Source organism: Bidens hawaiensis, unplaced genomic scaffold (genome assembly GCF_021521415.1).
Source record: "Bidens hawaiensis isolate Kalapana, Puna unplaced genomic scaffold, B.hawaiensis_p1.1 tig00036685_1, whole genome shotgun sequence".
Lineage (NCBI taxonomy): Eukaryota > Viridiplantae > Streptophyta > Magnoliopsida > Asterales > Asteraceae > Bidens > Bidens hawaiensis.
This window is the reverse complement of record NW_027496395.1, coordinates 170,547-195,860: the sequence shown is the minus strand read 5'-3', so window position 1 is coordinate 195,860 and position 25,314 is coordinate 170,547. Positions and strand designations below refer to the sequence as shown.

Below are 25,314 nucleotides of genomic sequence, written 5' to 3'. Positions count from 1 at the left end.
GAGATGAAGATCGAAGGGCAGTTCGTTGCCGTCCCACGGATGGCGCCAATGTCGAATCACGAAACGAATCTAACCTGATCCATGACGATGCTTCCACGGATTTTCGAGATGAACGAACCACGTCTTGATCTTCTTCTGCGGCTGCGCCGGCGACCTGCAACGCTGAGACCAGCAATGCTGAGACCTGCAAATGGTTTCGGGGGTGTGGAGGCGACTGCTAAGATGATCTTGAAGATCTCTTGTTCACAGATACAAAAAGTGGTGGTGGCTCTTACTGAGCATGACCCATGATAAGGAGGTGGAGATCTCCTTATATAGAATCTCATGGCCACCATCATGGTACCCTAATGGGCCTAGCCCAGTTAGGGTTACCTCCACAAAACCCCCTCGGCCCAAAAACAAATGTATTAGCCCATATAATAAAATAAGCCAAACATAATAGATTTAGGGTCGTAGAACCGGGTTTTAGTACCATACCCCTACAAATCCGTGGAAGCATCGTCATGGATTAGGTTAGATTCGTTTCGTGATTCGACAAGAGACATCTATAATCTTTTTAGGGCTTCTCTTGTTTAGCCAAATCCATATTATAGATATAGAAAACGATTAAATGATGAGTCTAAGAACCTCAAAATTCATCCTAGTAATGAAAAATGAAATGGTGAAAACAAACAAACAACTAACCATAAAGTAGGTAAAGAAAATACTCACCAACATATGGGGTATATCAGAGAGAAGGATGAAAACGAGGGAAGAGAATTGGAATAAAAAATTTTGAAGCTTGAAATTTATGAATTGAGTTAGGAACAATTGGGAGTTGAACCAAAAATAAAATGGGGAACCAAAAATGTATGACCCTCGCAGCTACTTTTTAAATTTACTAATATGGGTTCAATAAAAAATTAAAACGGTAAAGTGCTGAGAGTTGAATTCGGGAACATTTACTAACAAAACAAGCCACCAGCTACTGTAGCAATTTTTTCATTTAGTATATGAGTTCACTCTATAGATATTTATGGGTTCACTCGAGTTTTTTATATAGCCGTTCTATTAAAGTTCCGAAACTCAATGGACCAACCAATGCAGATCCTCCCTTGCGCCTGACATCGCATCGGCATGAGCGTAACCCAACGACAGTGTGTGCTTAACGCGACATCAGACGTGTAACAAGTTTCGGGGTAAACGCGTCACACAATGGTTGTACGTGTGTAATCCAATGTTAGTACGCGCGTAACCGATTCCAAGCAGACCTGGACCAAATTAACGCTGGATTTGATCGTAACCATTTCTGACCCATGACCCGAACTCACCCGACCCGCCCCTTTTGCAGGTCATAACTCGTAATCACGTAACACCATACTCAAGTTAAATAGAATAAAATGCTCGTTTTTATGATGTTTTTTTTTTAAAACATATTAACGTGTGAAAAGATATGGTCATTTAAAAGTCGTAAGGGTAGTGAACTTATAAAAAGGGAGTAAATGTGTAACTATTAGGTAATGTTTGGTAGACATGAATAAGAGCGGGAATGGGATGAATCATTGCGAGAGAATGAAAAAAGAGATGTTTGGTTGGTCAATGGAATGGAATCGACGATTACACAAGGAATCACATTCCTTCAATTTCATTTCATCCCACTCCATTCTTTTTTTTTTCATTCCATTCATCTTCCACGTTACTCTCTAGATAACACCACCTGACCACCACCTTCGCCGCCACATCCTAACCACCATCATCGTCACCGCCACCTTCCCACCATCGTCGCTACAACCTCTTCTATCGCCGCGCAGCCACCGCCATATCACCATTGCCACGACGCCACCATCACTTTCACGGCCAAACTACCACTGCCACCAACACTGTCACTACCAAACCACCGATGGTGGCACCACCTGACCACCACCTTCACCGCCGCCACGATCATTGCCGTCTGACCACCACCGCGCTCCACCTTTATTGTCACTGCCTAACCACCACCGCCGGCACCACCACCACCATACCACCGCCAACGCCTCCACGACCATCTCCGTCGTCATCGCCATACAACCACCATCATTGTTGTTGACTGACTACCACCATCACCGCCGAAACCACCGTCGTCGCCACCATCACCATCGTCGCCAATAACATTGTTACTTTTCTTATGGTATTTTTTTAGTTTTGAGTTATGAGTATTTTTATTATTTCTATTTCATGCATACTTTTTTTTTATTATTTTTTTTTTGCTACCAAACAACATAAGTTCATTCCATTCATGTAGTTTAACAAAACATGACAAAAGAACGGTAATGAGTAATTTCATTCACATGTCTATTCCATTCATTCTTCTATTCCATTCATCCTGCATTCCATTCTCTCCAACCAAACATGCCCTTATATAAATTGACAAAATGTGATTGAAGTTAAAGGATCGTAAATATTTTTGTATCAACCATTGTTAACCGTAGAAGAGGTGACAAAAGACCACATTACCCCTAAAATCTCATAAATTTATGCATTGTGTGTTGTACCTAGTGCATGCATGGTCTAGGTCCTTGAATATATAACATATAGATAAGTGAGTTCATTGAAAGGGTCTGAGAAGTGGGTTGTTGTTTGATTTCCACAAGGGGACATCTTTAATCGATTTTCTTTTTGTAAAATGTGGTGACTGAGCGATGCAATAAAGCTACGGTTGCGCATGAAACCGAAAATTTGATGTGAAATCAAAAAAGCAAAACTGAAATAACCATATAAAAATACTTTTTCATATTTTCGATCCTCCTAGATGGTGTTCCTGGTGACAAAACCAAAAACAAAACAAAACCGATCATCCTTGATAGTAATCCTGGGTGAGTCAAACTTGGAGCGTTAAAATTAGTATGCACAATCATGTCTCGGGTAGGCTCACTTCACTCACTTGGGTATTGGGGATAGTCCAAACGTTGTAAAAATACAATTATTAACTGATAACCATTTAGGCTCGAATTCATTATTTTTGGCCCACTTAGATTGTCAGCTCAAAATTTTCAAACCCAAATGACAAAACCGAAAAAACCAAAACCAAACAAATCATAACCAAACGGTTTTCGAAAACTGGCATTTCGCTTTTGGGTTCAGTTTTAGCCCAAAATCAAACGCACCGAACCATGCACACCCCTAATGGAAGTTGTTCGATTAGATGTTGGTGAGAGATGTTTCATCCTGGAAAGCGTAAACTACAGGGCACATGAACACATGGTATGGCTCACTTTCCCAAATGTCAAGCAATAAGAACATGGTCTCCTGGACAACGATTATCTCTAGGCACACAAAAAACGGTTTGCCAAATCAATCCTTAGTTGTTTGATAAAATGACAACGATTGGTCATAATTTCTTTTATTCGGGCACCAAACATGCAAAATTTGATGCATCTTTGTCAATACAAAAAACACATAATAAATATTTACAAAAGCAAAGAAAACCGAAATTCTACAAAATCGCAATGAACAATAATAGATCATATATGTTTTAATAAAATATATTGGCCTATTGGGTCTTAATGAACCATGGTGGACTTAGGTCATATTGGGTCTTAAACGGTTAGACAGAGTTTTAATGAGTCAGAGCCTTTTGTCCTAATGACATTGGTAAATTTCCTCAACTAAATAATGATAATGGGCAATAAGATCATACGTGTCTTATTTAATTAATATGAACAATATTAGTCATGATAACTTTTGATGAATCATGATGAGCTTTGTTAGGTCATATTATTATATGTGTATGAAAGTGATTGTAGCAGATCATGCTTGAGCATGATAGACAATGGTATATAACATACATGTCTTAATTAGTATGATAGATCCTAATTGACAATTATTAACCCTAACCACTAACGTGATGTGTCTTAATTAATTAACCATATTGGACCTTTATTTGACTTTATTATTTTCTTAAACATATATCCCATAAGTTTACAAATTTTAATATATCTAATAACCTTTTTTTATATTATAAATGGTGCATTTTTTTATCATGTGGTGGTGGCGGCGGCGGCGATGGTGGTATCTCTAGTGGTTAGGTGGTGATGGCGATGGTAGTGGTGGTAGCGACAGTGATGATTGTGACGGCAGTGGTGGCGGCGGTGATGGTAGTTGTGGTGGCGATAGTGGTGTCGACGACGACGGAGGCGGTAGCGACGACAATGGTGGTGGTCAGCTTGTTGTGGCGATGTTAGTGGTGGTGGCTAGTTGGTGTTGACGACGGTAGTGGTGGTTGTCAGATGGTATTGTTGATAGAGTAGGGTGAAAGATGAATGAAATGAAAAAAAGGGTTGCGAAGGAATGTGTAGAAGCCTGTACGAACATGTATGATGATATCTACTCTCAAATACTACGTGCGGAATCCATATTATAGGTGAAAAACACAAAGAAATCTCTTTAAGATCTTTTCATTACTCAATAGTAGCAAAGTACAAAGGAATATGACAAATATCAATACATGTACTTTCTGAACCCCAAAGGTAGGAACGGATATATCAATTCACCTATTTATAAGTGAACTTGACATTTATATGCCGTGTATCATATACGACACATGCACATATGTTATGCGCCATATAAGTCACATGGTGTATAACCCTATACTTTCAATTTTTCAAACATTACAAGCATATTTCAAACACTGCTATCGAGACCTACAAGAACTATGCAATAGACATAATACACTAACATACCCCTCCTGGATGTTTCTTAGTCTTGATCTTCAAACAATCTTTAACATATTAGATCAATCACCAAGGCAAAAGACCCTTTAACGACATGTCTTCCTAACTTCTTCAAATGATTTGACATTTTCCATGTCTATCGGCTTTTGAAAATGTCTTACACCTTTAAAGAAACGATACATGAAGCACAAAGCTATTCTCATTGTCTCTTTACGTTGTTCCCCGAGCTTAGCATTCTCTTTGTCTTGCTCAACACCCAGCTTCTTCAACATGCTCACCCCCATTTTTTATAAAATGAAACAATTAACACACTAGCGTATAAGTATGTGGCGCGTAAGACATACGGCGTATAATGTTTATACGACTTATAAGAGATTACAAAATCAGTAGTTATACGGAGTATAAGAGACATATGTGGCGTATATACAGAGAAATTCATAGACTTATACGGCGGGTAAACTTATGCGGTGAAAACATACACCGCGCATAAGATAGCAATGGACATTTTTTTTCAAATTTGGATATGACAATGAAGGTGTAACGTTTCGAAGCTTTGGGAAATTGAACCAAATTAAGAATATGACATTTCGTGAACTTTTGGTAGGGTTTGAACGGTTATATTGTAAGGCCCCGAACCCGGTAGCCCTACTTTAGCGTCGGATTTACTCATAAACACAGTTCTTCAAATCAGAGTTTATTAAAACTTTTCGCGGAATATAAAACATCAATCATTTGTTACAAAATGTTAAACCTTTTCTTTGATACCATAACACAAAACTTTATATTTAAAACATCTTTACTTCTTTCTTCAGATGCCAGCCGTTCAATCCATGCCGTGTGTCATCCTCATGCTAACTCTGTAATCAGCTCACCTGCGTGCATACTAAAAGTCAGCTACGCTGAGTGAGTTCTAGTTAATCGAACGCCATACAATACATACACATACATACATATCCGTAGATACATATCCATACTTCACTAGTTACCCTTCTGTTCTACTTACATACTTGCTACCATACATACATACATATCTACAATCACTAACCTCAGTCTACCGAGAGTACGTTCATAGTTCACCGTCTATACCTGTACTCAAGGTCGTGAACACGTACAAAGGTCCGCAGTCCTTACCTATGTTCACCCTTTATGGTACGTGCAAGGTCCGCAGTCCTTCCCTATACCATCCTACATCCACAACACGTACAAGGTCCACAGTCCTCCCCTATGTTGCAACCTAAACCATAGCACGTACGAGGTCCGCAGTCCTCCCCTATGCTACCACAATACAACTACAGCACGTATAAGGTCCACAGTCCTTTCCTATGCTGATGCCTATCTATAATACGTATAAGGTCCGCAGTCCTTAACTACGTTGTCGTCTATTATCTGTAACACGTATAAGGCCCACCGTCCCTATCTACGTTTACATCTATCATCTACTTTACGTATAAGGCCCGCAGTCCTTAACTACGTTTACATCTATCATCTACTTTACGTATAAGGCCCGCAGTCCTTAACTACGCCATCACCAGCCGAGTCTATGTCCGACAAAAGCTAGAGGGATTTGCCATCCTAACTTACTATGTCGAACGTAGAACTCACATACCATTCGTGTACCTGTATACACCTACTTCACATATACAATAATTACATCATAGCATAAGAACACCCTAGGCGTTCTTTACATCATTCATTTAACAACCATACCTCTTGTCGATACGTGCAATATCCGAAGATCGTTCACGCCCCGACAAGTATTCATTTGTAATGTTCATACATCTTCGATGTATAATATTTGTACCTTTATTTTTGACCTGACAGTACGCGCAATATCCGAAGATCGTTCGCGTACCGACAAGCAACCATTCATATCCATCACATATATCACATATGATCACTTAGGATAAATGTATTAACAACACATCGAGTATGCACACAGCCCCGAAAACATAACACATAAATGGGGCTAGAAACTCACCTGAATACTGTTACGCTCTCCGTTAATAGTTATTCCCCTCTTGAGCTGTGCACGGCTAACTGTATAATATTTACACGCATCAATTAGCTACTACTACTTATGTTGCGTTTCTATCTTTATATGACCCACAACGAACGGGGGTCCGGGGGCAGCGCCCCTGGTAGCGGGGTTCTAGGGGCGGCAGCCCCTAGCGGGGTCCAAGGGGCAGAGCCCCTGGCTGGGGTTAAGCTGCCAGGTCAGCTTGGAAAAATTTTATTTTCGATAACTGCCTTAACACATTTTCCATTAGGTTTTTAATTTATTTTATAAACGAACTTCACTTCAGGCGAAGTTAAACCTTAGGCGAACTTGGCTTCAGGCGAAGTTAAACCTTAGGCGAACTTGGCTTCAGGCGAAGTTATACCTTAGGCGAACTTGGCTTCAGGCGAAGTTATACCTTAGGCGAACTTGGCTTCAGGCGAAGTTAAACCTTAGGCGAACTTGGCTTCAGGCGAAGTTATACCTTAGGCGAACTTGGCTTCAGGCGAAGTTATACCTTAGGCGAACTTGGCTTCAGGCGAAGTTAAACCTTAGGCGAACTTGGCTTCAGGCGAAGTTATACCTTAGGCGAACTTGGCCGTAGGCGAAGTTATACCTTAGGCGAAGTTACGCTTGAAGGCGAAGTTACGCTTGAAGGCGAAGTTCATCAGGCGAACTTGATCTTGCAGGCGAAGTTGTCGCGCTGCAGATCTGTTTGCCCATAACTCCTTCGTTTCTTAGCCAAATAACTCGATTTTGGTACCCACGGAACCGTATGATCGGCGCCTACAAACCCCAACCATCAAATCGGCCTAAAATCGACGTTTTAGGGGTCCGATTTGGGCAGTTGGGTTTCGGGTCCGGTTAACCCATCCAATCCTAACCATTTTCAGTAATAATAGCTTTGTTAGATTAGTTCTTACCTTACCAACTCAGATCTATCAACAAATCTCGGGTCTCGGCTTCGAATCTAGATCGGTTAGAATGTGTGTGTTTTGAGGGTGAAAGGAGTGTGTGTTAGGGAGTTTGGTGAGAAATGAGATATTTTGGGATTTTGGGGGTATTTATATCCCTGAAATCCCATTCTCATTTAACCTATCTCAATTAACCCAAGTCCATAACCCACTTCCATTACCCGACACTAGCCCGACCCATACCAACTCCTATTCTTTTATTTATTTCCTGATAACCCGAGTAAACTTCCCATCTATTAATAAGTAATATAATTAATATTACCTTTGAAATTTCGGGATGTTACATATATCTTCTAGAATGATGAAAAATATGTAGAAAAGAAATAAATTGTGGTTTTTAAAGTAGATAATAAGACAAAGCTCATATACCACTTGTAGAAGCCTGTAGGGCCATAAAATAGACGTGTACGAACATGTATGATGATATCTACTCTCAAATACTACGTGCGGAATCCATAGTATAGGTAAAGAACACAAAAAAAAATCTCTTTTAACTTATTTGCATTACTCTATAGCAACAAAGTACAATGGAATATGACAGATATCAATACATGTACTTTCTGGATCCCAAATGTATGAACAGATATGTCAATTCACTTATTTATATGTGAACTTGACACTTATACGTTGTGTATCATATACTGCACATGCCATATGTTATGCGCCGTATAATTTATACGGCGTATAACCCTATACTTTCAAACATTACAAGCATATTCCAAACACTACTATCGAGACCTACAAGACCTAAGCAATAGACATTATGCATTAACAGACTCCCCCTTGGATGTTGCTTAATCCTGATAAGGTTTGAATGGCTAAATCTTTTAGAATGATGAAAAAAATGTAAAAAGAGATGAAATTGTGGTTTTTCAAGTAGATAACGAGACCAATGCTCTGATACCACTTGTAGATGACGTGTAGGACCGTGCATGATGATATCTACTCTTCAATGTTAAGTGTAGAATTCATAACAAGGAGAAAAACACAATAAGATATCTTTACTCTTCTTTTCATTATTCAATAGCGTTGAAGTACAAAAGGTTGTGACAAAATACAGTACATGTACTCAATAGATCCCAAAGGTATGAACACATATGTCGATCCACCTATTTATAGGTGAACTTGACACTTATACGCCGTTCATCTTATACGACACATAAGTTATGTGTCGTGTAAGTTACACGCCGCATAACTTTTATACGTTCAAACATTACAAACATTGATATCGAGACCGACAAGACCTAAGCAATAGAAATTATGCACTAACAGACTCCCCCCTTGGATGTTGCTTATTCTTTGTCTTCAAAATCTTCAACACCTGCAAGACCTAAGTAATAGACATTATGCACTAACATAATGGTTTTGATGGAATTTGATTTCTTGTGTAATCGTTGATTCCATTTCATTGACCAACCATGCACCACTTTTTCATTCCCTCACAATAAGTAATTCCAACACTATCTTACTTCGTTCATGGAGGTCTTTGGTGGTTTTGTTCGGCTTGCTGGCCTTATTTATCGTGGATATACTACTGGTGGGCCTTTACCCATATAATGACCATTAACTCTTATGAAGATGACATACTTGGCCGGCTCCAAGGTTGTGTTATGTGGGCGCCCGACAGGGACATGTTTTTTTAATGAGCAAATTTTTTTAAAAAAAAATTCTCGATGTTATATGTAGAATGCCTGAACGCTTATAATTCCACTATTTTTATAATATTCAAACACCTATTAGACTCACCTTTTTTAAATTACCCAAAAACTTATAGGCATATTAAAAATTGAAAAATGCACACTACTTTTAACTAATCAATAACTGTTAAATAAATAAAAAAGAAAGAAACGAATAAGCTGGATAACAACAAAGTTGATTTCGAACACCAGCAGTCACGGTAGCATATGCAAAAATGAGTTTTTCAAGAATATTGTTATTGAAATCTTATTTATGATCCACAATGTCGCAATAAGACTTGGCGGGTTGGTGATGATAGTTTTCGATAACAGAATATTAGCAAAAACTGTGAAGAGCTGATTCACCGATTTGCCATCAAGAATGTTAGGGTATAGATATAGGAGTTGAGTTATAATAAGAAGATTATTTTTTGTAGGAATGATAAAAAATAATCTTGTCCATTCATTTTAAACTTGAATGGTTGAAATTAAATTAGAGAAAAAATCAAGTGTAAAACAAGGGTAAGAGCATAATATGGAAAACACATTTATTGCCTTTCTCTCTCCACATGCAAGGTACATGTAAAATTCCCCCATCATTTTAAAACGTCTATAACTTTTTTATACGACATTTTTTTAAAACAATTTCACCTTAATAACGAGTGTTTTGTTATCTTTTATATGAGTACCATATTGTTATATAAAAATAAAAAAAAATTCGTGGCTTTTTTACAAATTGTGTTTTTATCAAAATTGTGTTTTACCAAAATTGTGTTTTACAAAATTGTGTTATACAATTGTGTTTTATTTTTTCATGGTGTTTTTTGCATTGTGTTTTTCATTGTGTTTTTTTCATTGTGTTTTTTTATAGTGTTTTCCATTGTGTTTTATTTTCCGGTAAAATTTCCGAAGACTTTTCCGGCAAGGTGGTGGCGGTGGGCGGCGGTGATTGTAGGAGATAAGTGAAAATTTAAGTGGGTGTTTAAGATTAATTTAGTGGGTTTTCAATATTAAAATAGCAGGCTAAAATACCTTCTTCTTAACATTCTTAGGAAAATTAAACTACTTATTTGATTTTTTCACATAGATATAATTTAAAAAATATGATTATAGGTATCACTTGCTAAAATCTTGAAATTAAAATAAAATAAAATAAATCATGTGATATATTTACGGTAAAAGCTTAACAAATATATTTACCTTTAAAGCAACTAACAACAATCGCATCTAGTGTAGTGGTATCATAGTAACCTCCCACGGTACTAACCGGGGTTCGATTCTCCGGATGCGCATAATACATTTTTCTAGTTATATTTCTTTGTAATCGTTTTGTTTATTATTATATATCATTCTTGATCCCGCAGCACTACTTCTCAGTAGTTTTTGCAGCTTTGAGTTTTAATATATCTTGTACACCATCTCTCTGTCAATGAAATGGAGGAATTTAACCTCTCAAAACTCAGTCTTGACAACACTTTTACACCCACCTCGTTTTCCATTGCCATCATCATACGCACCCATTTTCCAGTTCTTAACCGGCTTAAACCTCCTCAAATTAGGCCAACAAATCCACGCCCATTTCATCACTCGCGGACTCAACCCCACCTCATTTCTCGGTGCCAAGATGGTTGCAATGTACGCCAGCTCAGGTGATATTGATTCCACTATAAGTTTATTCAATTCAATTCATCATAATGCGTAAACCCTTTTGTACAATTCGATTATTAGAGCGTGTGCTGTGTATGGAATGTTGGCTAAAAGTGTTGGGATTTTTAAAGAGATGGATTCTGTCGGTTTTCGGGGCGATTATTTTACGTTTCCGTTTGTTTTAAAGAGTTGTGCTGATTTGGGTGGGTAAATGTGTTCATGGGAAGGGTTTGAGAACTGGGTTGGAGTTTGATTTCTACTTCGGGATCTCGTTGATCGATTTTTATGTCAAGTGTGGCGAGTTGGGGGATGCACACAAGGTGTTTGATGAAATGCCTGTGAGGGATGTGTCGTCTTGGAATGCGTTGATTGCGGGGTGTATGAAGTATGGGATGGTTAATGTTGCTGAAGATTTGTTTTCGCGGATGTTGGATAATAAGAACATTGTGTCGTGGACGGCTATGATCTCTGGGTACACACAGAACGGTTTGGCGAATCGTGCCTTCAAGTTGTTTGATGAAATGACGAATGATTTGTCGAATGTGAAACCGAATTGGGTGACGATAATGAGTATACTTCCTGCATGTGCGCGGTCTTCTGATCTTGATCGGGGGCGAAAGATTCATGATTACGCCACTAGCATTGGGCTTAACTCGAACACGTCCGTGCAAACCGCGCTTGCGACTATGTACGCCAAATGCGGCTCACTCACCGACTCCCAAATATGTTTCCGAAAAATCCCAATTAATAAAAGAAATCTAGTCACATGGAACATGATGATAAGTGCATACGCGTCTCACGGGTACGGTATCCAAGCCGTCTCAACATTCAACGACATGATACGAGTCGGGGTCGAACCGGATGCTATTAGATTCACCGGCTTGTTATCAGGTTGCAGCCACTCGGGTTTAGTCGATAACGGTTTAAACTATTTTAACTCAATAAAAACAGAATACAACATCGAACCAACTCACGAACATTACGCGTGCATTGTTGATCTTTTGGGCCGATGCGGTTGGTTAACCGAAGCATACGATCTCACTTCAAAGATGCCAATGCCACCCGGAGCCAGCATATGGGGCGCACTATTATCCGCTAGTAAAACGCATAGAAATCTCAACATTGCCGAAATCTCGGCAAAAAAGTTATTTGATTTGGAACCCGAAAACAGCGGGAATTACGTTGTTCTTTCGAATATGTATGCCGAAGCGGGGATGTGGAGAGAGGTTAATAATATTTGAGATTTGTTAAAAACCCGAGGCGTGAAGAAAAACCCGGGTTGTAGTTGGATAGATATTGATGGCAAGTTGCATATGTTTGTTGGGGGCGATACATCTCACCTGATGTCAGGTGAGATTTACAAGTTTTTGGAGGCGTTACCGGAGAAGATGAAAGTGTTTGGTTATGTGGCGGAAACGGGGTTTGCGTTACACGATGTTAGTGACGAGGAGCGGGAGCAGAGTTTAGGCAGTCATAGCGAGAAGTTGGCGGTGGCTTTCGGGATGTTGAGCACGGGTTCGGGCGAGGTTGTGCGTGTGACGAAGAATCTAAGGATTTGTGGAGATTGTCATACGGTTATGAAGTTTGTTTCTAGGATATATGAAAGGGAGATTGTGGTCAGAGATGTGAACCGGTTTCATCATTTTAAGGATGGGGTGTGTTCTTGTGGTGACTATTGGTAGAAATGAGTTAAAAAGATATTGGTCATTTTCTAATGACTTGTTTTATAATATTACATATGTTTTAATCTCTTATCAATTGTTCTTCTAAGGGCACAATTTTGTACTATGGACAAGATCAGATGACACACAACACTACACACACACCAATCCATTAATTTGTAATGGCTTGTTTTACTGAACTGTTCAACTAGAATGATTAGTGAGTGACCATAAAGTCGAAGCTTGAACATGAGGTCCCTCTACATAGCAACGAATTACTTTACCCTTAACTCGACTTCTACAAATCTTACAATAGAAAGTTATCCTCAAACTGATACGTCCCAATCATGATCGCATGCTCACTTGTCGGACCACCATTGACAACCGCCAGACACGCCACATTTTCCGTCACTTGCTTAATAGTGTTCCTGGTGGATATAGTCCACTTGTTCCCATCTTGTAGCATCAGATTAATATCCGGTACTTTTAAACCAACATTAGACGAATTTTTTTAGAAGTGGGGCTAATTCAAACTTTTGATCACAAAGGGTGTTGAGTATTATTTTTAATCACAAGAGGTGTGTCTGGGGTTAGTATTGGCGAATAAGAGAATGAAAAAACTTTATGTCATAGTACGAGTTAATTGCTACTAATAGTGGCGAATAAGAGTTAATTGCAATTGTTACTGGCGAATAAGAGTTAATTTCCATTGCTAGTGACGAATAAGAGTTAAATTGTCATTGCTAGTGGCGAATAAGAGCTAAATTGCAATTGTTATTGGCGAATAAGTCGTTTACAATTCTTATCTCTCCTACACCCCTATTTTTCCTTTATTTGCCAATACTAACCCCGAAAACCCCTTTTGTAATTAGAAACAATACCCAACACCCCTTGTGATCAGTTGTTTGAAATAAGCACCACTTTTAAAAAAATTTCACATTAGACCTATTACTCGCTTAATCGGATCATGTAAATACACTAGTAATGCATATGGGGATGATGAAAGCGCCGAGAACATTTGAAGGGAAGGGGATCAAATGTCCAAGGAGGAGTAGATGCTGTCCAAGGTGGGATACGTTAAATATAGATAATCAAATAACACATTTTTACCATTGTGCTTGCTGCGAACATGAACTGGTCATATGTTGGCAGGGCCTGGCTGCATGATCCCGCAACCGGGCTGATGATATTAACCGGGCAAAACTCGCAATCATAATGGCCTTCATACATAGAATGATTGGTCGTGCTGAGAGTTGATAGTTGAAATAGCTAGGCCGGGGTGCTAATGAGAGGTTTGGAATATTGGGAGTGGTTGAATTCGGCGTGAGTGCGTATAGAGAGGGTGAGTGGCTGCATTGGTGTGTTTATTAACCGGAACAACTGATGAAAATGATGGTGCAAAAGTAGCAGCGGTTATGGCTATGACTTATGAGAGATGAAGGCTAAAAGGATGACGATTACTTGTTGCATAAAGACAAGCATATGTCGTATATATTTTGAATCAACTAACAAAACACCATACAACACTAACAAAACACCCACGGGTTCTTTCCAATGTGGTGTAGTGGTAGAGAGTTTGGGTTTAATGGAAACCCAAGTTCAATTCCCACTTACAACACCTCGCTCAATGAAAGAAGACTGAGATCTTTGTGATCTCCAGTTCGATACCGAGGGCATCCGGGTTTTACCACCAGTGAGCCTTCGAGAAGGTGGCTTTTCCCCGGACTGGAGATAACTTGGAGGCGCTTAAGGACTTCGACTTCGTACGGCTGGGTTGGTTCAGCTGGCGGTGACCTTTAGCCATTGGGTCTCCTCGTATGAAGTACCTAAGCATTCTATATTTATTGGCCGTTAAAAAAAACTAACAAAACACCTTAAACTAAATTCTTAATAACCAACCTACATGTAGGCATGTTCAAAATTTTTATGATGATTGAAAATAAAATATTTACAGCGATTTCGTAGGTTCGATAATCTGCTTGTATCGTCTTGTTAAAAGTTTCATTATTCGATGAATTACATAAGTATTTTACTGATTTAGGTTAAAATATGTTGAAAGTTTTGGGTAACATGGTCATGATTAAGATTAGCTATGGTGTTTAACATTAGAGTATATGTTATGTTTATATAAGTTAGAGTTTACAATAGTTGATTATAGATTGCATAAGAAATTTGATTGAAAATTGTTCCTCTATTATGGTCTTGTCTTAGTTGTTTATCTATTTCTTCTCTTCATAGTGCTACCAGACTATCAATGAAAATCAAAGTCTTCTTCGCTTCATCGGTTAAAAAAACTTCGATTGGTTTTCTCTAAAAACTTTAATAAGTCAGGGAATATCAAAAAACTTTGATGCAACCACCACATACCTTGCTTTTGACTTGAAATATCTTTGATGAGCAGTTTTACGCTTCTCCCATTGCTTTGAATTCGTTTATGGTATAACTTGAATGACTGACCGACCCAATGCCCGGAATGGCCATTACCCATACAAGTTCGGTTTGTATATTGCAATGACTCGTCCACTAAATAGTATCACATGTGTTTACATCTAGTGTTATAGAGAAACAAAAAGAAAGAAAAGGAGAGATAACCATGATGTAGAGGGAGGCAAAGTATAAGTACAATTTATTAATAAATGTTTGCATCTTACAATGTAGTGGCCGTTTAGAAAGACTTACATAACTAATTGTTGCAATTAAATTTGACAAAAACCAATTAAACACACGATTAAACAAGTTTCTTGATATACATCAAAGGACTCCTTAATGTATTTCCTTTCCTTTGCGGCATCCCACTTTCAAACAATGATTTATCGCATTTCATGGCCACAAGATTACGAAAATTTTAAACTTTCTCCTCAAAAGTTGGTAAATGTACAGTGTAGATGGGTAAATGACCTTAATCGGAATATTACTAATAACAAGAAATGTTAACTTTACAGTATTCAAAACCAACCATTTCTTTATATGTGCGATACGGATCCGTGTAGATGGGTAAATGACCTTAATTGAAAAGCTAACATTTTATACTGAATGGATCCGTGTAGATGGGTAAATGACCTTAATTGAAAAGCTAACATTTTATACTGAATGACGGGAAATTCGAGAGATGATTAAAAGAAACTTCATTGAGGGGCCAGGATACCCAATAATCGTGTCGTGCAATATGTTTAATTTCACACGTAAAGACGCGTTGAATGCAACTCCCGAGAAACCGTTTGAGCGAAAAGTTGGTTCAACGTGATTAAGGTCACATGCGTCATGCGATGGTTATAATTGGCATGTACATGACATATATTGATTCATATAGTCCCCGCCTTTTATTGGACGAGGGTGAGTTTTCTTAACGTCAAGGTGGGGGAATCGTTTTTTTAAGAAAGGTGGGGGGTTAGATTTCTTTAGCAGGAGGTGGGGGGGTTTGGTTTTTTGTAACGAGGCGTGGAGTGGTTAGGTATTTTTATCCGCGGGTAAGGGGTTAAATTTTTTTAGCGGGAAGTTGGGGTTAGGTTTTTGATATTTTTTGGTTTGATAAAGTCAAGTAAGATGTAGGGATCATATAAATACAAAATGTGCACCATAGGATTATATAGATGGTCTTCAATTAAGTTCCCAGTTCCCACTTTTTTGGAGTTGCCGACTGGAATAGGCGCTTTAGATGAAGAATGTAACAACGTAAAAATTTCGAGTTCAAAGTATCAACTTTTCAAAGTCTAGGGACTAAAATTGCCAAAATCCAAACTTGAGGGTTAAAATGAAAAATCTGATTTCTTGTCCTATCACGCTACGCGATGGACAAAAGGAGAAGACTATCGCGTATCGCGTTGGAGCTTCTGACACAACGTGACACGTGTGCCACGTGGCACACGGTGGCACCATGTGCTGCCACGTGTCACCACATGGAAACACTACCGCCACGTGTCGCCACGTGGAGCGGCGCCTGCCACGTGTCGACACGTGGCAGACCTACCCCTCTGCGTCATCAGGTCTATATCGCGGTACGCGATAGGCCTGCCCAGGGACCCAGGGACCCATCGCGTACCGCGATGGGAACCAAAATTTTGCCTATAAATAGCGACCATGGGCATCTCATTTTTGCACACCACATCTGCCCTCTAACTTCTCTCTAGCCTCTCTCTAGAACCTATAAACAATTTGCCTCGATAAGCGTGTCACGATCCCTCGTTTGTGTACAACGTTTCCTCGATGTTGTGCCACCCTCCACCCTCACTCAATCAAGAAAGGTGTTGTTATAATGGCAAAGAGTCCCGACAGACGTGTCGACGAGTATCGAAGTTGGCATATCAAAGTTGATCAAGAAAAGTAAAGCGACGTCGGAGTGCTGCTCGATTCCTAGAGTTTCTATACGCCACTAAGGTTTGGCGTAATAATGAATTCAATATTATATTCAAGGCTTTGGCCTTAAGTCGAGCTTATACTCGATACCTCGATAAAAGAAAAGAAAGAAAACATAACAAAGAAATTAATAAAAGAATGAATGTTGAATATTGTGATTTGCATATATATGTGTGTAAGTATATATGTATATATATTCTTTGTTATGAAAATATTATTTAATGAATAATGAGTATTCTTAAATAATTAAAGAAAATGATTACGTTTCTTGGAGAAGAAGAAACGTCGGGTTTTTAATATAAACTAAAGGTTTATAATTTACTTTTAAACTAGAAGTTTTCAAGTAAATAAAAATTGAACTAAGGTTCAATCGATGATTGAGATATAAGACTAAATGTCTTAAGCCGGATCGTGTATCCGACTAACAAATATTTATACTCGTACTATAGGTGCGAGATAAAAAAAGGGAATGACCCTTTGACGGTGAGTGAAGCCTATCTAAAAGAGACAATGTGAATACGCCCCCAAACTTTTAAACTTATTTTCAAATAAGTCAAATTTGTTATATGAAATTGTTTACAAGGAACTATGTGTTCCTAAAACCGTTATGACTATGGGTATGAACCTAGCCCTCAGGCTGTGGTATACATATGTCTGGATCCTTACATAGGTGGTACTATGCGATGTATGGGCATGATCGCGCCATCCTTGGTCGTAGGACGCTCTCCTGCAGGGAGTACGACCGTTGTGTATATTTACGGGTACTTAACTAAGTCGAACGCTGCGGTGTTTGTGAGGTGACCTAGTGTAGAGGCTCTAGTTTATAATGTGTTGTTTGACTTTGTTATACCTAAGCCACGTTGGGCCGAGGCAAGCGTAGTCTCGAGGGGTAATAAAGTAAAAGAAGTTATTTTGCGTCAGCGTGTTTACCAGCATTCGTTGCAAACGTATTTTCTTACATTTTGCAGGTGAACAAGTTTAGCGCTTGGAGTGTCGAAGCGCTATTGATATATCCGATGGCTCGGATTCATTTTGTAAACTTAATATGGTGTTTTGTAAATATTAAACAAGTAAATGTTTTGTAACAACTTAAACGGGTGTTTATAATCCTGTCTTTTATATAAGTTACATTTTCGATCCTTAAAAGTTTTATAAGTCTTCCGCAAATCAACGCAACTCTGATTTATTTACAATATTGGTACCAACTATTGGGTCACGCTCCTAAGCCTAAGATAGGGGTGTGACAAAGAAGGTTTATACCCAATCTCCTTCATTCATTTGCATAAAGGACCTAAGACTTTCTCAGACCTTGTTATAACTGATAAAGGTTCTTGGATGGTTTGAGTTTGGTCCTACATCTCCTCCTCCAGTTGGCATTATATTTAATTTTAGAAATATTGTTTTATATTGTTTGTTCTAATATTTATTTATTTTTTGAATTTATATTTTTTTATTGTATGAAAACTAATAATATACTTATGGTTTGATAATAAATTGTTTCACAAATAAATGAGATGTTATAACCCAGTTTAAAAGCTATATGGTTTTGATGAGACTCAAGACCCGTTTATTTTTTTTAATTATAAATAATATTTATGAAAGTTAATAATATACTAATAGTTTGATAAGAACCAAGACCCGTTTTTTTACTATAAAATTAGTTTTTTAATTTAAATAATATATATATCTTTTTCAAAATAAATAAGATATTAATTTTTAGTATATCCTATTTTATAGGATTTTTACATCAATAATTTGGTGAGAATAATTTTTTATTTAATGAGATGTTATAACCCGTTTAAGCAATATCTGGGTTTGGTAATACCCATACCCATGAATTCGGGTCAAATGCATGAGAAGTCTCCATTTAAAATTCAAGCAAATCTGGTGACTCCAAAAAAAGAGGGAGCGACCACATCGCGACACGTAGGATTTTTATGTATTCGTATATATATATATATATATATATATATATTGAGTTTGGGCCTACATCTCCTCCTCAAGTCGGCATTACATTTAATTTTAGAAATATGAGTTTATATATATATATATATATATATATATATATATATATATATAGGAGTGAGATCAAATAAAAACGTCACTTAAAGGGAAAATTTAAAAACTCCTAAAGAATTATTTTTAAATTTTTGAATTTTTTTTGTAGTTTCTTTTTGTTCCATTATTTTTATATGTTGATATTGTTCAAAAAAAAAACCTCGCCGGTAAACTCGTCAGTGTAGTGCACATGTGTAATGGTGGACATTGCACATATTTGATATACACTATTGTATATATGCAAAAAGGATAATAACATAAGACCTTGAACTTCACCATCAAACTTAATGTCGACTGACACTAAGCGGGACATGATCGAATTAAGATTACTAATATGCGCTGCAATAATCCCACCCTCTTTTATTCTTGTAGTCACTAGCTCTTGGATAAGATAGACCTTATTCGCTGCCGAAGGCTTCTCATACATGTTGGATAGTGCGTTCATCATACCACGCGCCGTGGTTTCTTTCATGATGTTAAACGTCACATCTTCCGACAACGACAGAGTAATACAAGCCCTAGCCTTCTTATCTAACTTTTTCCAATCTACTTGTGACATCTTTTCTGCCTTTTCATCTTCTAGCACTACATCCAAGTTTTTCTAACAAAGTAACGCTTCAATCTGCATCTTCCACCAACCAAACCTATCAAACTTCTGTATCATAACCTTTTCGTATTCTGCCATGACAATGACTAAACGAAACCTGGATAAAAACAGAGACAGACACACAATGGCACGTGCCTAAACTTAACGGTTTTTCTACTGAACTATGTTAAAGAATCAACCTATTTAAACGCAGCGGAATAACGAACTGTAAATCAGAACAAAAACTTTAAACTGAAACTATAAAACCTGGCAAACACAGTTGGCACCGGTTCTCCGTTTCTTTATGATTGTTCTAATCGTCAACGGTTCTTCAACGAAAATAGGATCTTGATTCTAATGTTCTTGACTCGTACTTACTTTGAAAAATAGGATCTCGACCCAAATTATTTATGGGCTAAACTTTTGGCCCACACAATTTATATAAACTGATGTTGGACTATTGCCCCTTTTACGGCCCAAAGTGAGAAAATAATTGGTCTACTCCTCTTTCACGACCCAATTAAAAAACAAACTTAACCTGGTCAAACGTGATTGGTCCGCTTCTTTGGATTTGTTTTGCAAAAAGGATAAATCAAACAAACAACAAAAATTTACCTCCTGCTTCTGAATTAATTCCCACCCAAGACTCAAAGCAAAACTTTGCTTTTTATTTTTTTTGTTCTCAATAATTTTCTTCACCAATTAAACGCAAACAAAGAACTAGAAAGAAAAAGCGGCTGAGGTGCAAATAAATTGATCTTCACGAACACAATCGGCTGGGACTGTGGCGGAATTGCCGGCGGCTAATCCTTGATCGCAATTTCTCACAATCGTGTTCTCGCGTGTGTAACGAACCTAATCTCTGATACCACTTGTTAGGTAACACAAATAATCTGCAAGAGAAAAAAATAAACGAAGATGAACACGCGAGATTTACGTGGTTCGGTCTAGATTGACCTACGTCCACGGGCGCAACTAGTGTATTTTATTATTGCTACTGTCTCACTCATGAGGAATTGCAAGTACAACTATTAAATTATTAGTTTGGGTTTCTAGCTTAGGGTACAAGATAACACAAATGAGCCCTAGTAAAGAGACATAGGGTCGGCCCAAAACCTCTCATGTCTTCCATATTTACAAACCTATTTAATCCGTCTTCAAGTAAACCGCTGTTGCGTCAATCGGCTTGTTAATATATTTAGAAAAACGTTAAACACATGTCTAAAATATTGCATTTAAAAGGGTTTGGAGAAAAGTATTTAGAATTAATTATAAATTTGATGATGAATTCAAGTGGTTGTTTTCAAGAAAAATAATAATAGAAGAGTAATCGTTTTAGAGTAAAGTTAAAATAAAAAGTACAACAAAAAAGATAAAAGTGAGAAGAAATCTAATCCATTAATTTTAGATTTGGATGATGTAGATTAATTTAAGAATAAAAATGGATGAGAATGGCATGAAGGTATAACCCATTTATGATGATTTTATCTCTCCACATGCAAGACATATGTCAATTACTCAATCATTTTAAAACATGGAAAATTGGATTTAAATAATACCACCTTTAATGGATTGGCCAATAATAATCTCACCTCCGATATTTCCCGCTGGCTGTCCCACCTTTTCAAGGTTTTTTGTTTTATGATCCCCCGTTAAAAATAATTAACAAGGTTAAGTTTTTGCTGATGTGGCTTTTGAGTTGGCAGTGTCATAATCCTACATGACATGTGACTTGGCATTGTCCATTAATTACATTGAATACCCACCTTTTAACCCCCAAAATTAATTGGTTGAGCCCTAATTATCGATTGAATCCCCCACCCACGACAAACTCAGACCACAATTGTCGATTGAATTCTTCATCAATCAAACCCAGATTCAAGAAAGCCACCATGAACGACCTGCTAACCATCGGACCCGACCCCCACCTCCAGATGCAACCCATCCAGCTTCAAACATCATATCCTCACCACTAATATTAATCCCAGTGATCCCCCACCACTGGAAGAAAGCCCTAACCCTAATTACATTCAACTCGGAGATTCGAGTAGGTGGCGAGGTAGTTGTCCGGCGAGAGGATGAGGCGGCATGGGCGGCCGAGGTGGACGGTGAAGTCGTCAGAAGTGGTGTTGAGGTCGTAGGAGAGGACGTCCGTTGGGAGGAGTCCGATTGGGAAGCCGTGGTAGATCAGGACAGAGTGAGCGTGGGGAGTGAGTTAGGGTTAGGGTTTGTGGAATACAGAGATGATGAAGGTGATGAAGGTGAAGAAGATGATGATAAATTTGGACATGGTGAGTTACAGAGATGAAGATATTATTATTGTTATTATTATTGTTGGGATAATGATGAAAGGAAAGCCACGTAGGAAAATAAAAATATAGGTTAAATCCATTTAAGAAAATAAAAATGCCAAGTCATTAGCTACATCGGCAAAAACTTAACATCGTTAATTTTTTTTAACGGGGGATCATTAAACAAAAACCTTAGAAATGTGGGACTGCCAGCGGGAAATACCTGAGGTGAGATTATTACTGGCCAATACGTTAAAGGTGAGATTATTTAAATCCAATTTTCCTTAAAACATCTATTAACTTTTTATACAACATTTTTTCGAAACTTTTTTTACCATAATAACAAGCGTTTTTTATATTAAATATGAATATCATTATGTTATATAAAAATAAAAAAAAGTTAGTGGGTTTTTTTTATTGTGTTATTTGGTTGTCTATTATTTTTTTTAATTGAGTTTTTTTATGCATTGTGTTTTTCAATTGGTACTCATATTAAAGATAAAAATTAAAACAAAGCTTACATTATTGTGTCTTTTTTCGTCATTGTGTCTTTATGCTCTACATTTGTCTTTCTACTTATCATTGTGTTTTAGTCATTAAGCTCAACATTCACTTAAGTTGAGAAAAATAATATTATATTCATTGTGTATTACGTTCAAGTCATTGTGTAATATGTAGATTCCATTGTGTTTTACGTTTCAGGTAATTGTGTTATATGTATTTACCATTGTGTCTTACGTTTCAGGCCATAGTGTTATATATATATATATTCATTATTGTGTTTTGCGTTTCAGAATATTGTATAATATGCATTCATCATTGTGTTTTATGTATTAGATAATTTGTTGGTATTTTTCATTATATTTACATATTATTACACAACGGTGTTATTATTATTTAAAAAAACACAATGGCCGAAAAAATACAATGACAAGCAGAAAGACACAATGGTAAGCAAAAAAGACACAATGACATAAATTTTTTTATTTTTATATAACAAAATCATACCATATTAACGATAAAAAAATGCTTGTTATTATGGTGAAATTTATTTTTTAAAAAAATATCATATGAAAAAGTTATATACGTTTAAAAATGATGGAGGAATTAACATCATCATCATCATCATCGTACTCAGTATATCCCACCAATAGCAAAGCTATAGTAGGGTCTGAGGAGGGTAAGATGTAGACAACCTTACCTCTACCTCATAGGAATAGAGAGGCTACTTCCGGTGAGACCCCCGGCTCAAAAGTAGTTTTGTATCAAGCCTTAGACATAAGGCACATAACACTCAGCCATTGGCACACCGGCCGATTGGTGCATGTACCCTTGTCTTTCAGCTATCAACGCCACTACATGATGCCTGATTAACCTTCCGCCACTTTTAACGTGATTTTCACGAGATTAGTAGAAAATGCGTATTATTACTTTTATACCATTTTTCCGTTGGTCCACACTTAACACATGTCAATTAATTATGGTTTCTCACACTTCTCATTTTTGTTGGCTTTTATAGAATAACTCAACCCACGATTTAATACACTCCAACTTATTATTTTAACAATTCTACTCGTCACGCCCCTAATAATCTAACCTGATCATTTGTAAGTCAAACATCCCCCTATATTCTATCCTATATTGTAAAATTACTAATTAAAGAAAGTAGATTTTTATGTTAGTCTGGCTAACGGGTTTTGTTTGCAGTCTGCTACATACCTTTTAACTGAATAGCCATACAATGTGTTACCTACTTCAAAATTTCCCTCAACTAAGGGACCCTAAACTAACACTTTTAGTGTACCTTTGTGGGTAATAGCCATAAAATGTGTTACCGGAACCGCTTTTATGGGTTTTATTGTAGTCCGCGGGGTAATAGTCAGTATGGTGTTTTAACCAAACAGCCATAAATCATGAAGCTTTGCTCCGGCGCCAAACGAACCATCAATTTGAGAAACAACGCACCGTGTTGCACGCTAATTTCTTGCACCGACCCATGTACCATCGCACACTCTTGCACACAATTTTCTTGAACCGAACCGAACCATCAGGCACACACGATTATAAGTGTAAATTACCATCATAAGCGGAGCATACCGACATGAAACTCCGTTAAGTTGAAAAAAGATTGTGTGTAAACAAATCAATTATTTGGGTGATAAACCGGAGGACAATCTACCATGATGTAAGATGCCTTTATATATAGTGTTTCCTTCGAGAGATCACGGCGTCCCGATAATGGTCATTAAAATCAAGCAAATTATTATGAAACAACTTATGCGCATGTCAAACAATTTTTTTAAGTGACCCGCGACAAAAGTTTATACACAAAAAGAAATTCTATTCAAGATCATCAAACAGATGCACAACAACTGGTGTATTGGTGGTTTAAATAATTTTTTGAAATGGTTAATTTTGTTAACCATTATCACCATGGTAATCAATGCACACAATGGTATGATTGATATAATGTATATAACATATATATGTAGGCTAAGCTGGGTTGTGGAGAATAGATGAATATGGGATGTGTTTATAGGTTTATGATTTTACAGTTAAAAAATAGTTATTGAAAAAAAAAAAAAGAGCTGCCAAATTATGTTTTAGTATTGTTTTTATTGCATTTTTTTATTACGTTTCTCTTTAATTGGTATTTAATATAATTACCTATTTACTGTATGTAATAACAAATTTATAGAGTAGGAACAATAAAAGGATGGCAATGTAATCCAATAAAATAATAAAAGGTTGCAACGGGTCTATATAACGTAATTGAAATGTAGGGAAAAAAAAGATGGTGTTTTCGTAGATATGAATACAAAGAGGGCCGAGGCACAAGATCAATAAAACACTTTATTATTATAAGAGAAAACAAACTCCAACAAACAACTATCATAATCCCGTGGAACACCTCCTTCTCCGTTTCCCGTAACCCCACTGGGCTAGACAACTCCAAAACATCTCTAATTGAGAATCCAAAAAAGGGTGGGACTTTGCATCAACGTCTAACATGATCCCACACAATTGATGCTACCGAGCACCCAATCGTTAAATGGTCTATAGTGTCCAACCCTAAATCACAAAAGGGGCATAATGTTCTCACACCTTGAATTTTCCTCTTGTCTAAAGCCTCTCAAATTGGAACTCGATTCAACTCCGCCGTCAATATATGTTAAATTTTATATTATATCTGGTTGGATTGAGGCCATGGGGTGAGAAGAAAAGGTAATGCAAAGTCCCGCCCTTTTTAATTCAACATAGATATATATTTAATATGATATATTCACGTAACAAAAAAGAAATAGCTTGGACTTAGACCTACACGTACATAAATAATTAGATGTTACGGAATCATTTGACAGGAGCATGTTATGTCCATGTTGC

General features: G+C 37.4%; 1 pseudogene; it reads left to right on the top strand.

Annotated features, from left to right (window-relative positions):
* Window positions 1-10,763: 10,763 nt before the first annotated feature.
* On the top strand, window positions 10,764-12,766 carry LOC143588673 (putative pentatricopeptide repeat-containing protein At3g49142 pseudogene; annotated as a pseudogene).
* Window positions 12,767-25,314: the final 12,548 nt, after the last annotated feature.